Raw genomic sequence first — 12,418 nt, 5'->3', positions numbered from 1 at the left:
GCCTCCTGAAGTGCTGGGATTACAGGCGTGAGCCACTGCACCCGGAGAACTCTTTGTTATTTGTTTCTTTCTTCAGGCCTTCTTCTTTCTATATAAAGCCAACCCCTTTGCTCAGCTCATTGGAACACTTATTCTTTTTTATGGGATGAACTGTTGCCTGATTCTAAGATTGCAATAAAGCCAGTTGAAATCTTTAGACTACATTTGTGGCCAGGCGCAGTGGCTCATGCCTGTAATCCAAGCACTTTGGGAGGCCCAGGGCGGGTGGATCACTTGAGGTCAGGAGCTCGAGACCAGCCTGACCAACATGGTGAAACTCCATCTCTATTAAAAATGCAAAAAAAAAAATAGCCAAATGTGGTGGCACATGCCTTTAATCCCAGCTACTCAGGAGGCTGAGGAACAAGAATCACTTAACCCAGGAGGCGGAGGTTGCAGTGAGCCCAGATCGCATCTCTGCACTCCAGCTTGGGTGACAGAGCAAGACTCTGTTTCAAAAAACAAACAAAAAACTACTTTGTTAAAATTTTTTTTTTTTGACATACATTATGGCAAGAGAGCAAATCATTTTGCAGAATTTGTACACTTTTAGAGGTGAAACAGACTTTTGCCCTTTCATAGACAAAGAAAGTGAGACTCATTTTACAGGTGAGGAAAATGTCACCTAGAGAAGTTCCTTTAGTGAAACCTTAAAGACTTCATTACCCTGCACAAATGGAATTTGTTTTGAAAATAAAGCCCAGGGCCAGGCTTGGTGGCTCACACCTATAATACCAGCACTCAGGGAGGCCAAAGTGGGCAGATCACCTGAGGTCAGAAGTTCAAGACCAGCGTGGCCAACATGGTGAAACCCTGTCTCTACCCAAAATACAAAAATTAGTTGGATGTGGTGGCAGGTGTCCCTAATCCCAGCTACTCAGGAGCCTGAGGCATGAGAATCATTTGAACCTGGGTGGAGGCTGCAGTGAACCTAGATCGTGCCATTGCACTCCAGCCTGAGCGACAAAGTGAGATTCTGTCTCAAAAAAAAAAAAAAAAAAGAAAAAAGAAAATGAAGCCCAGAAGTAGGTTACATGTTTTAGGAGAAGCAATCATTTTACAAAAATTAGATTTAAGTAGATGTAGAAAGGTGAGAGAAAAAGACAAGAGGAATCCAAAATGCATTTGAATAGGAAATAAATGGCTGTAAAAGTTTTTGTTAGTAGACATGACTGACCTTCCAAAAACACTTAAGCTGGTCACTTACTCTATCAAGGGTTCTGACTGAACAGTCACTTAAATGTTCCCGTCTTTTAAAGAAGACTGGAAGTACTACTGATACATCTTCACAATGATCAAAATGTCAGAGTTCTTATCTGACAGAATAAAAAAAGATGAAAGAGGGAAATTAAGTGACAGCACCATGGGCACGGAAGGTGATTCTCTAAGTCGTATGTCATCTTCATAATTGGATAACTCTCTTGTTTCCAGACTGTGATTTCAGATAAACTCTGTTTTTTGTCTGAGTGCCATGAAAGACATGAAGAGGGAGAGAATATTTTTAAGTTCTGAAGAATTAAGCTCTTGCAATCTATACTTTAGGATCTAGATAATGTAAAATTGTTCATAATTTGCCAGTTTCTAATCAGACATACAAATCTCACTATTACATTAAAAAGAATTTGTACACTTCAAAAAAAGTCTTAAATAGTTATGACTTACTCAGATAACATTGCAAAGGAGTATTAGACTTAATATTTCAAGAGGCTTTGCTGGTCAATGTCCCCAGATAGTAAAAATTTTAGGATAGGGGCAAACAAGAGAATTAGATCTGTGTTTCTTAATTGACCAAACTGCTATTAAAAAGAAAAACAAAGCAAAAACATCTAGCCTGTATGATTGACATTTATACAGCCTTGATTAGATAGTAGTTTCACTTTACAAACAGGTTTTGATATTGTGTAGATTAAACTTTGATATCAAACCTTTAAACCTTAAGATTTGATAATATTTACTTTAATAAGAACTTCTACCTAAATGTCAGAAAGAACAGAAATCAGACCACTTACTAAAAGATTACAAGAAGACCTGGAATCCACATTGGTTATTTTTTGTGAGTTAGGAGAAAGTTAATAGTATAAAGCCAAACTCAAGGAAGCCTGAATATTTAAATGATTTATGGAGACACTGAAGACATAAATCAGATATAATTATCTGATTTTCAAAAACTAGTCATCTTCACCTCCTCAAATGGCCTCATAATTCCTTGATGATGCATGGCAGAAAAGTGCTCATGTCAAACTAAAATGCAGACAAATGGAAAGATAAACGGCCCCATCCAAGCAACGGTTTGACATCCCATTATTCCTCTGGAGGATTTCACCGGTGTACATCCAAAAGGTGCTAGGGGAATGAAAGGCATTCAGTTTTCAGGATTTTAGCAACACACAAAACAAAAGCTTCACTTTTGCACCCACCGGCAATCAGATGAAAGATTCACGTCATGTTCAAAGTTTTTCTGAACATGTGGCTGTGCAGATATCTCAGATCCTGAGCAAAAACAACAGCAAAGAACCCTCTGGCAGAGAAGCCTATCTTGGCCTCTGACCCCTTGGTCCTTCTGTCTTTATTTTTCTCCAGCACATTTCCCATCTAATATACTGTGCTGTATTCTTTTTTCATGTGATGAAATATACATCATATAAAATGTACCACTTTAACCATTTTTGAAGTGTGCAGTTTGTCGCATCAGTCCAATCACATTGTTGGGCAACCATCACCACTACCCAATCTCCAGAACTGTTTCATCTTCCCAAGCTGAAGCTCCATACCTACTAAATAGTAACTCTTCATCCCCCTTCCTCCTTAGTCCCAGGCAAGGACCATTCTGCTTTCTGCCTATAAATAGCTAAGTACCTCATGCAAATTGAATTATACAGCATTTGTCCTTTTGTGACCAAGTATTTTACTTATAAATTTGTGTTTATTTTATTTTTTGAGAAGAAGGCTCACTCTGTCATCCAGGCTGGAGTGCAATGGTGCTATCTCAGCTCACTGCAGCCCTCACCTCCCGGTTCAAGCCATTCTCCTGCCTCAGTCTCCCCAGTAGCTTGGATTACAAGCGTGCACCACCACCCTGGCTAATTTTTGTATTTTTAGTAGAGATGAGATTTCACCATGTTGATCAGACTGGTCTCAAACTCCTGACCTCAGATGATCTATCCACCTCAGCCTCCCAAAGTGCTGGAATTACAGGTGTGAGCTACTTCGCCCAGCCAGTGTGTGTTAGATAAAAAGGTCTAGAGGAAAGCTAGTAATTACTGTCAATTTCTCAGTAATGATGAGCATAAGCAATGTGCAGGATTATGGTGCCTTGAACAATGGTCATGTGACATGAAAATATCTATAATTTTTATTAGTGACAAAAGTGCAGGTACTGGTAAAACTACTGTGGTTTTTGGCTACCTTTATAATTGGAGAGACACTAGATTTTAACCAGAGATTAGTGAAAATTAATATGTAATGGTTTTTGCCATCCAAGTTCTGAATTTCCTCCATTGATATCCTCCTGCCCCCAAGGGATTTGTGGATGCTGGGTTAAGAGCCCTTGGCCAAGTAGCTGGATGGTGCAGTTGGGGAAGATTAAGCTCTTCAGCATAGCTGGAGAATGGAGTCCAGTGGATGAGGAAGGAGAAAGAGGAGAAGGGAGAAGAGATGAGGGGGCAGAGAGCTGCGCCAGGGCCCCATCTCAGCTATATAAATATAAGGCTGAAGAGTTAGGGCTCTGTTTTGAGAGTCAAGATAAACCACTGACATGTTTTAAGCAGAGGGATGTCAAGCTCCCACTTGTGTTTTAGAAAGCCCTTCTAGATGGCAGCCTGGAGGAGTCTATGGGGAACAGTAGCAGGAGGCCAGTAAGGAGATGGTGGCAGTTCTCCAGGTAAGGTTCAAGGTGGCCTGAGCTTGGGAAATGGCAGTGCAGACAGTCAGTAAGGACATGGGAGTGGGAACCTACAGCAATTTAGAAGGTTGAATTAAGAATGGATTCCCTTCTACTCCTAGGCTGAAGAATCTGAAATGTAAACATGAGAACAAAGAAGTTCATTTCAATTTTCTTGACTTCCTACTGTAATAGATGGTCAGTATAGAATGCTCAGCGAATAACCACCAGAGAAGTTGCCAGAGAAGTCATGTGATATAATGGGAAGTAGTTGCCAGAGAAGTCATATGATATAATGGGAAGAGAATCTCAAATGTCATCAGTCGACGTGAGTCTTCTTATCTGTGTGACCACGGGGAAGTTACTTATGCTTTCCCATGACTGGTATCCTCATTGGTGAAGCAAGGCTAAGGACACCAGCATTTCTGAATTGTGAGTCACAAGGGAGAGACGATCACTGGACATTTTGTAAATTTTTTATTTTATTTATTATCTCATTTTTTTTATGCAAGGTATTGCTCTGCTGCCCAAGGTGGAGTGCAGTGGGGCAATTCTAGCTCACTGCAGCTTCCCATTTCTGGGCTCAGGCGATCGTCTTGCCTCAGCCTTCCAAGTAGTTAGGAATACAGGCCACTGTGCTCAGCTAACTTTTTCATTTTTTGTAGAGACAGGATCTCACCTTGGAAGCCAGTTATGCTCACCACTATATTGCCAACCCCAGGATCTCACTTTGTTGCCTACGTTGGTCTCAAACTCCTGGTCTCAAGCAATCCTCTTGCCTCAGCTTTCTAAAGTGCTGAGATTACAGGTGTGAACCACCATGCCTGGCCCATTTTGTCAATTAAATGTTTTGGAAATGCTACTTGTTCATTATACTCAATCAAGAAAGGATGATTATTATAGAAATCAGTATTTACTAGGAGTTGAAGAAGGATTCAGCTCTTAATTTAATTACATTTAAGGAAAGAAATCTGTGCAATTCACAGTAGCTGGCAGCCAGAGTAACACAGGGAAACCTCATCTTTACAAAAAATTAAAGAAAAAAAAAGCCAGGCATGGCAGCTCATGCCTATGGTTCCAGGTACTTGGGAGGCTGAGGTGCAAGGATCATTTGAGCCAGCAAGGTCGAGGCAGCAGTGAGCTGTGATTGTGCCACTGCCTTCTAGTCTGGGCAGCAGAGCTAGATCTTATCTCAAACAAAACAAAACAAAACAAAACAAAATAGTAGTAGCTGGGTAAGTGTCATAGATCATGTGGAACTAAAGCTGGCTCTGGAAAAGTATGTAGAATTTAGCTAAGTGTGGAATAAGGATGAGGTTGTGAGCAAAAGGAGGTCCCTGAGAGATCAGAGGTGGGAAGTTATGCTGAGAGTAAAGGAGGTGAGGCAAGGTATGCTGATGTGTGCAAAACAGGGAGGACTTTGAAAACTATGCAAAGTGGTTAGCTGACATACAGTAAAACTCATAGCAAGTATGGTTATTAGCATAATTATTATACTCTGGTTTAGTAAACCATTTTGAAAAAGGATTTCCAATGTTTGGATATGCCTGCTTATTCTAGTTTAGGCATTTCCTTCTGACAGAGTTTTAGAGCCTCTGGTAGCTTTTCCAATCCCTGTGACTTTTTTTTCCCCTAGGGTTGGTGGAGTTAGATAATTAAATTTAAGCTAAAGGATGTTAGCATCACCTATACTCAAGAGGGTCCAAATACCTCAATTCTTCACAAAATAAAATGCTTCTTTAATTTAAAAAAAAAAAGGAAAGTCAAGAAGAGCAAGAAAGAAAAAAAAATCACAGCAAATAACTGAGAAAATAAGAGAGTTTATTGCCACTAAAGAAGGATACTGGCTTCTAACATCACATTTGCCATTTCTCTATGTGACTCAAGGGAAGTACTTTTCTCTCTCAATTCCTTGTTCCCTCAGGAAAACCTTACTACTATGAGAAAGATGTTAATTTGTCTAAAGTGCTATAATTTTTTCACAGGGATGTTAAGGAAGGAAAGGTGGGGGAAAAAGAAGATTAAGGAGAGATGAATTAAGAGATTTTACTAAGGAGTCCATGTGAAATCTGCTGGTGGCTTGCACCAAGGGATGGGCCCTGGAGATAAAGAGAAGGGGATTTAAAAAGTAATTTTTTTTTTTTTTTGAGACAGGGTCTCACTCTGTTGCCCAGGCTGGAATGCAATGACCCAATCTGGGTACACTGCAACCTCTACCTCCCACTCCCGGGTTCAAGCAATTCTCCTGCTTAGCCTCCCAAGTAGCTGGGATTACAGGCACATGCCACCATGCCCGGCTAATTTTTGTATTTTTAGTAGAGACAGAGTTTCACCATCTTGGCCAGGCTGGTCTTGAACTCCTGAGCTCAGATGATCTGCCTGCCTCGGTCTCCCAAAGTGCTAGGATTCTATAATACCCGGTGTGAGCCATCATGCCCAGGCAAGAAACGTATTTTGGAAGTAAACGCAATAGAATATGCTGATGAATTGCACTGATGTTGAGAGAAAAGAAAGAGAAATAATTTCTGAATTTCTCACTCTTACAAATGCGTGAAGTGGCAGTATCATTTACTGAAATAGAGAAAAATAGGAAGAAAAATCAAGAGTTGGGTTTTGAACAGGATTAGCTCAAGATGTGTGTGAGGCATTTCAATGGAAATGTTTAGTAAATAATTGAGAAAAGAGGTCTGGCATTCAGGGAACTAAATTTCTGAATAATGGATTACATTTAAAGCACAGGAATGAATAAACACCACCCTACCAATGTGTGGAGGAGAAGGGAGAGTTAATGAGAAAGTGAGAAAGATGGAGAACTACAGTGAGAGGGAAAAGGCAAGGAAGTGGTGAGAGGCTGGTTAGCCATGGGCTGAGTTTGAACCATGCCCACATTATTGGTAGGACAGAGCAGGAAGGCCTGAAAGGAAACTAAGAAATCATCCATAAGTAGGAGGAGAGGCTGGAGTGCTTGGCCACAGAAGCCACAACTGAGCATTCCAAGGAGGAGTGGATCACAAGAATGACCACATTTTTTTTTCTTTCTTTTTGAGACACGGTCTTACTCTGTTGCCCAGGCTGGAGTGTAGTGGTGTAATCATTTCTCACTGCAACCTCGACGTTCTGGGCTCAAGCGATCCTCCCACCTCAGCCTCCTGAGTAGCTGAGAATACAGGCATGTACCACCATGCCTGGCTAATTTTTTTTTTTTTTTTTAATTTCCTGGAGACCTGGGGGTCTTGCCATGTTGCCCAGGCTGGTCTTGAACTGGGCTCAAGCAATCATCCCGTCTGCGTTGGGATCATTGACATGAACCACCACCGTCCTGGTGAACTAAAAAGAAAGTTAAGATATGGATGGATAAGTGTCAACATGGCAAAAGAAATACAAAACAAAAGATCTTGATATTAAAGAAAACAGAGGGATGGGATGCCTCCAAGTTTCTGAGACTTTAATGAGAAATATTTACTGAATGGGGAGTCATAAACAGATTCTAAAGATCATTCAGAGTGTTGATGAGTTACATGGATTATGATTTTGAATTTCAAATGGATTTTAAGTCTTGATGTAAGGCAGATTAGAAAACAAAATTTCATATTAAATTTATTAAATTAGGTTGAAACTCATTAATAACTAATTAATTATACATTGGACATAAATATTCTGATATCTCTTCGTCCCTCAGTGCCTGGTGCATATGTAACTAAAAAAGCAGAGTAATTTGGTGTCATTTGATTTAATGAGATCCTGTGCAAATGAAATACCATTTTAACATTGAAGCTAGACCATTGCAGTGCTCCAGGGACAACTATCTATAGAAGATAAACTAATTATATTCACTCATTCCTAAGCCTATAGAAACAACTAAATAACTAAATGAGAGTATCAACCTGTTGACCATGTGCAGGTCTTTTGAGAAATGACCTTTAATCAATGAAATCCCAGAGCATAGAGATTTCATAGCAGCTTGCCTTCAGGCAGACTCATCAGTAAAATCACAACTTAGAGCACAATAAAAAGTTCAGCAAAGTAATCTATAGAGGTAGGTCATAATTTTGAGGTCTCTTTTGATAATATCTAAACATGTTTTGAGTGCTTAGTGTGTACCAGGCATTGGGGCTAAATACTTTACATGTATTATGTCATTTAATCCTCACAGCATTTCTTTGAGGTATTATTGTTATTATTATTTTATTATTTTGAGACAGAGTCTCGCTGTGTCCCCAGGGAGGAGTGCAGTGGGGTGATCATGGCTCACTGCAACCTCCACCTCCTGGGTTCAAGTGATTCTCCTGCCTCAGCCTCCCCACTAACTGAGACTATAAATGCATGCCATCATCTCCAGCAATTTTTGTATTTTTAGTAGAGATAGGGTTTCACCATGTTGACCAGGCTGGTCTCAAACTCCTAACCTCAAGTGATCTGCCCACTTCACCCTCCCAAAGTGCTAGGATTACAGTCATGAGCCGCCGTGCCTGGCCTGAGGTGTTATTATTAAACCCATTTTACAGATAAGCCTTAGAGAGAATAAAGCTTGGAATATTAAATGCCTTGCCCAATGTTACCTTGCTGGGAAATAATATAGTTAAAAGGCCAACAGTGTTTGTCTGATCTTATATTAGGAGTCCTTAATATTCTTCTCCTGTAAATGTTTTGATTTTAAAAAAGGACATACATAAATTCAGTACAGTTGAATACAATTTGAAAAATTATTTTATATTTTAGTGAAATAGAAACTTTCAACCAGGTGTGTTGCTGGGTGCCTGTTGTCCTACCTACTCAAGAGGCTGAGGTGGGACCGTGGCTTAAGCCCAGGAGGTGAGGGCTGCAATGAGCTATGATCCAGCCACTGCACTCCAGCCTGAGTGACACAGCAAGATCTTGTCTCTAAGTGGATGGGGAAAAAAAGAAAAGAAACTTTCACATAGTTTCTTTTTGCCACTCTTCATATTGAGAGATGAAGTTTATTTTCCCTTCCCTTGAATCTGGGCTGGCTGGCCGTATGACTTTTTCTTTTTCTTTCTGTGAGTAAAATGCAGCGGAAGTGACACTATATGACTTCCAGGGCTCGGCCTTATGAGATCTCCAGCTTCCACATGCTCTCTTGAACCCTTCCTCTTAGAAGCCAGAAGCCATCTAAGTCTATCTTAAGACCATCATACTGTGAGGATGCCCAAGCTAGAGGGAGAGAGAAAGAGGCCAATAGCGATGCACTAAGACACCAGCCATGGAGCTTTCATGGACTTTCTGGCTCAGCTCAACCATCAGCTGAATGCAGCCAAGGAAAGACTCAGCTAATGTCACAGGGAGCAGAACCCTCCAAATGAGTGAAACTGAATTCCTAATCCACAGAATCATGAGCAAATAAATGACAGTGACTTTTGGTCACCAAATTTTGGGTAGTTTGCTCTGCAATAATAGTAACATAAATTTAGTCGAATTGGACACAATTTGAAAGAAATATGGGCTGGATGCAGTGGCTTGTGCCTATAATCCCAGCATTTTGGGAGGCTGAGGCCAGCAGATCACTTGAGGTCAGGAGTTTGAGACCAGCCAGGCCAATATAGTAAAACCTCATCTCTACTCTACAAAATTTAGCCAGGCGTAGTGGCAGACTGAGGCAGGAGAATCGCTTGAATCTGGGAAGTGAAGGCTGCAGTGAGTGGAGATTGCACCACTGCATTCTAGCCTGGGCAATAGGGAGGATCACTTGAGTCCTGGAGTTCAAGGTCAAAGTGCTATGATCACACTACTACATTCCAGCGAGGGGGACAGAGCAAGATCCTGTCTCAGAGAGAGAGAGAGAGAGAGAGAGAGAGAGAGAGAGAAGGAAAAAAAAAAAGAAAAAGACAAGGCAGTTTACAATGAAAAACACATAAGAGGAGAGTGAAAATAAGAAAATAAAATTACAAGATTAAAACCAAATTCAGTGACTAAGAAGTTATTTCTAGGCTGGTCCGAGTGCAGTGGTGTTTACAACTAATTGATCACAACCAGTTACAGATTTATTTGTTCCTTCTCCACTCCCACTTGACTAGCCAAAAAAAAAAAAGTTATGTTTAAAGATTTGTCTAATTTGTTCACTGAAATTTACCTTTGAATTTAGCTTTGATTTCCTGCCAAATGAGGCAAACCTAAGAGGTTATATCATGCTAAATGTGATTTCCTTCAGAAAAGAAAAATTGTTAACCTATTACTAAATTATAAGAGCAGTTTACTACATGGATCATTCACAGGGAGTAGTGAATGGTAGAGGAGACAATGACTTCAAAAGAGATGTTATTTAACCAGGCATGGTTGCTCAGGCCTGTAATGCCAAAACACTTTGAGACGCCAAGGCGGGTGGATCACCTGGAGTCAGGAGTTCAAGACCAGCCTGGTCAACATGGGGAAACACTGTCTCTACTAAAAGTACAAAAATTAGCCGGGCATGGTGGCCGGTGCTTGTAGGTCCACCTACTTGGGAGGCTGAGACACAAGATTCACTTGAACCCAAAAGATGGAGGTTGCAGTGAGTCAAAATCACGCCACTGCACTCCAGCCAGCCTGGGCAACAGAGGGAAACTTCATCTCAAAAAAAAAAAAGAAAGAAAAGAAAAGAAACCTGATCTCTACTAAAAATACAAAAATTAGCCCGCCATAGTGGCGTGTGTCTGTAGTCCCAGCTACTTAGGTGGTTGAGGTAAGCGAATCACTTGAACTCGGGAAGCAGAGGTTGCAGTGAGCCTAGATTACGCCACTGCTTGGGTGACAGAGTGAGACCCTGTCTCAAAAAAAAAAAAAAAGATGTTATTTACAATAAGATGTGTCTCAGATGATTGAATTTTAAAAAATTTATTCAATGTATTTTCCTATTTTTTTAAGAGATGGGTTTTGTTCTGTTGCCCAGGCTAGAGTGCAGTGGCTTGACCATGGCTTAGTGTAGCCTCCACCTCCTGGACTCAAGTGATCCTTCTACCTCAGCCTCCCAAAGTGCTGGAATTACAGGTATAACACATCACGTACAGCACATGATGGAACTTTAACATAAACCAAATGGAACAAATTGCAAGAACTTTTGATTTCTATATGGGTTTTCGGATTAACTCCCTTGTTTCTTCTCCATGCTGGCATTTCACAATCTTTTGGCTTTCTGGTTCTTTTTTTTTGAGATGGAGTTTCACTCTCGTTGTCCAGTCTGAAGTGCAATGGCACAATCTTGGCTCACCTCGACCTCCGCCTCCTAGGTTCAAGCCATTCTCCTGCCTCAGCCTCCCAAGTAGCTGGAATTATTTTGTATTTTTAGTAGAGAAGGGGTTTTTCCATGTTGTTCAGGCTGGTCTCGAACTCCCAACTTCAGGTGATCCTCTTGCCTTGGCCTCACAAAGTGCTGGGATTACAGGTGTGAGCCACTGCTTCCACCCGGCTTTTATTTTTTTATTTTTTGAGAAGGAGTCTTCTCTGTAGCCCAGGCTGTAGTGCAGTGGCACAATCTTGTCTCGCTTCAGCCTCTGCCCCTCGGGTTCCAGTGATTCTCCTGCCTCAGTCTCCTGGGTAGCTGGGATTACAGGTGTATGCCACCATGCGCAGCTAATTTTTATATTTTTAGTAGAGACGGGGTTTCACCATATTGGCCAGGCTGGTCTCAAACTGCTAACCTCCGGTGATCTACCCACCTTGGCTTCCCAAAGTACTGGGATTACAGGCGTGAGCCACTATGCCCGGCTTGGTTTTCAGTTTCAACATGTACTATTGTTAACCTCCCAGGGACCAGATCTTGAGTGTTTAATTGTATGTAAAAGAGAAGAAAGGTCCCTGCCCTCATAGAGATCATAGTCCAGGAGGACATTAATTAATGCTGAAGACATTCATTTCATTAAAAATCTTTACCAATATGCGATTGCAAACTGACCAGTACCATAAAAAATAACACAGGGAGCTATAATGAGCATATCATCGAGGGTCACAGTGCAAGTTTCTGGGGAAGGAGGTGGTGGAGTGAAGGAAGCTTATAATTTTTTTTTTTTTTTTTAAGACAGGGTCTCACTCTATCTCCCAGGCTGGAGTGCAACAGTGGTGCCATCACGGCTCACTGCAACCTCCACCTCCTGGGTTCAAGTGATCTTGGCACCTCAGCCTCCTGAGTAGCAGGGACTACAGGCCCTCACCACCACACCTGTCTAACTTTTTTTATTTTTTGTAGAGATGGGGTTTTGCTATGTTGCCCAGCTGGTCTCGAACTTTTGGACTCAATCAATCTGCTAACCTCGGCCTCCCGAAGTTCCCAAAGTGCTGGGATTACAGACATAAGCCTCTGAGCTTGACCTGGAAGCCTGTGATTCCTTATTTTCTGTTTTCCACCTTAAAGCCTGACACATCAAAGTGCTCCATTCATGTTGGCTGTTTATGCTGAGAATACAAAGAAAAACAAGGTGGGAAGGGGGGATTTCAACATTAATTCTGAAATAAATTCTGAATCTGTTATTTGAAGGATATTAACTTTAGAAATGAAGACACATTAGAAAT

General features: G+C 41.1%; 1 protein-coding gene across 1 annotated transcript in view; it reads right to left on the bottom strand.

The window, feature by feature from the left end:
* The window catches only part of SGK1 (serum/glucocorticoid regulated kinase 1), a 151,905-nt gene that overhangs the window by 128,245 nt on the left and 11,242 nt on the right, over positions 1-12,418 (bottom strand). The gene's annotated exons all lie outside the window — the stretch shown is intronic.

Source organism: Aotus nancymaae, unplaced genomic scaffold (genome assembly GCF_030222135.1).
Source record: "Aotus nancymaae isolate 86718 unplaced genomic scaffold, 86718_ANA_hifiasm-v0.15.2.pri h1tg000040l, whole genome shotgun sequence".
Lineage (NCBI taxonomy): Eukaryota > Metazoa > Chordata > Mammalia > Primates > Aotidae > Aotus > Aotus nancymaae.
This window is presented reverse-complemented; position numbering and strand designations above follow the sequence as displayed.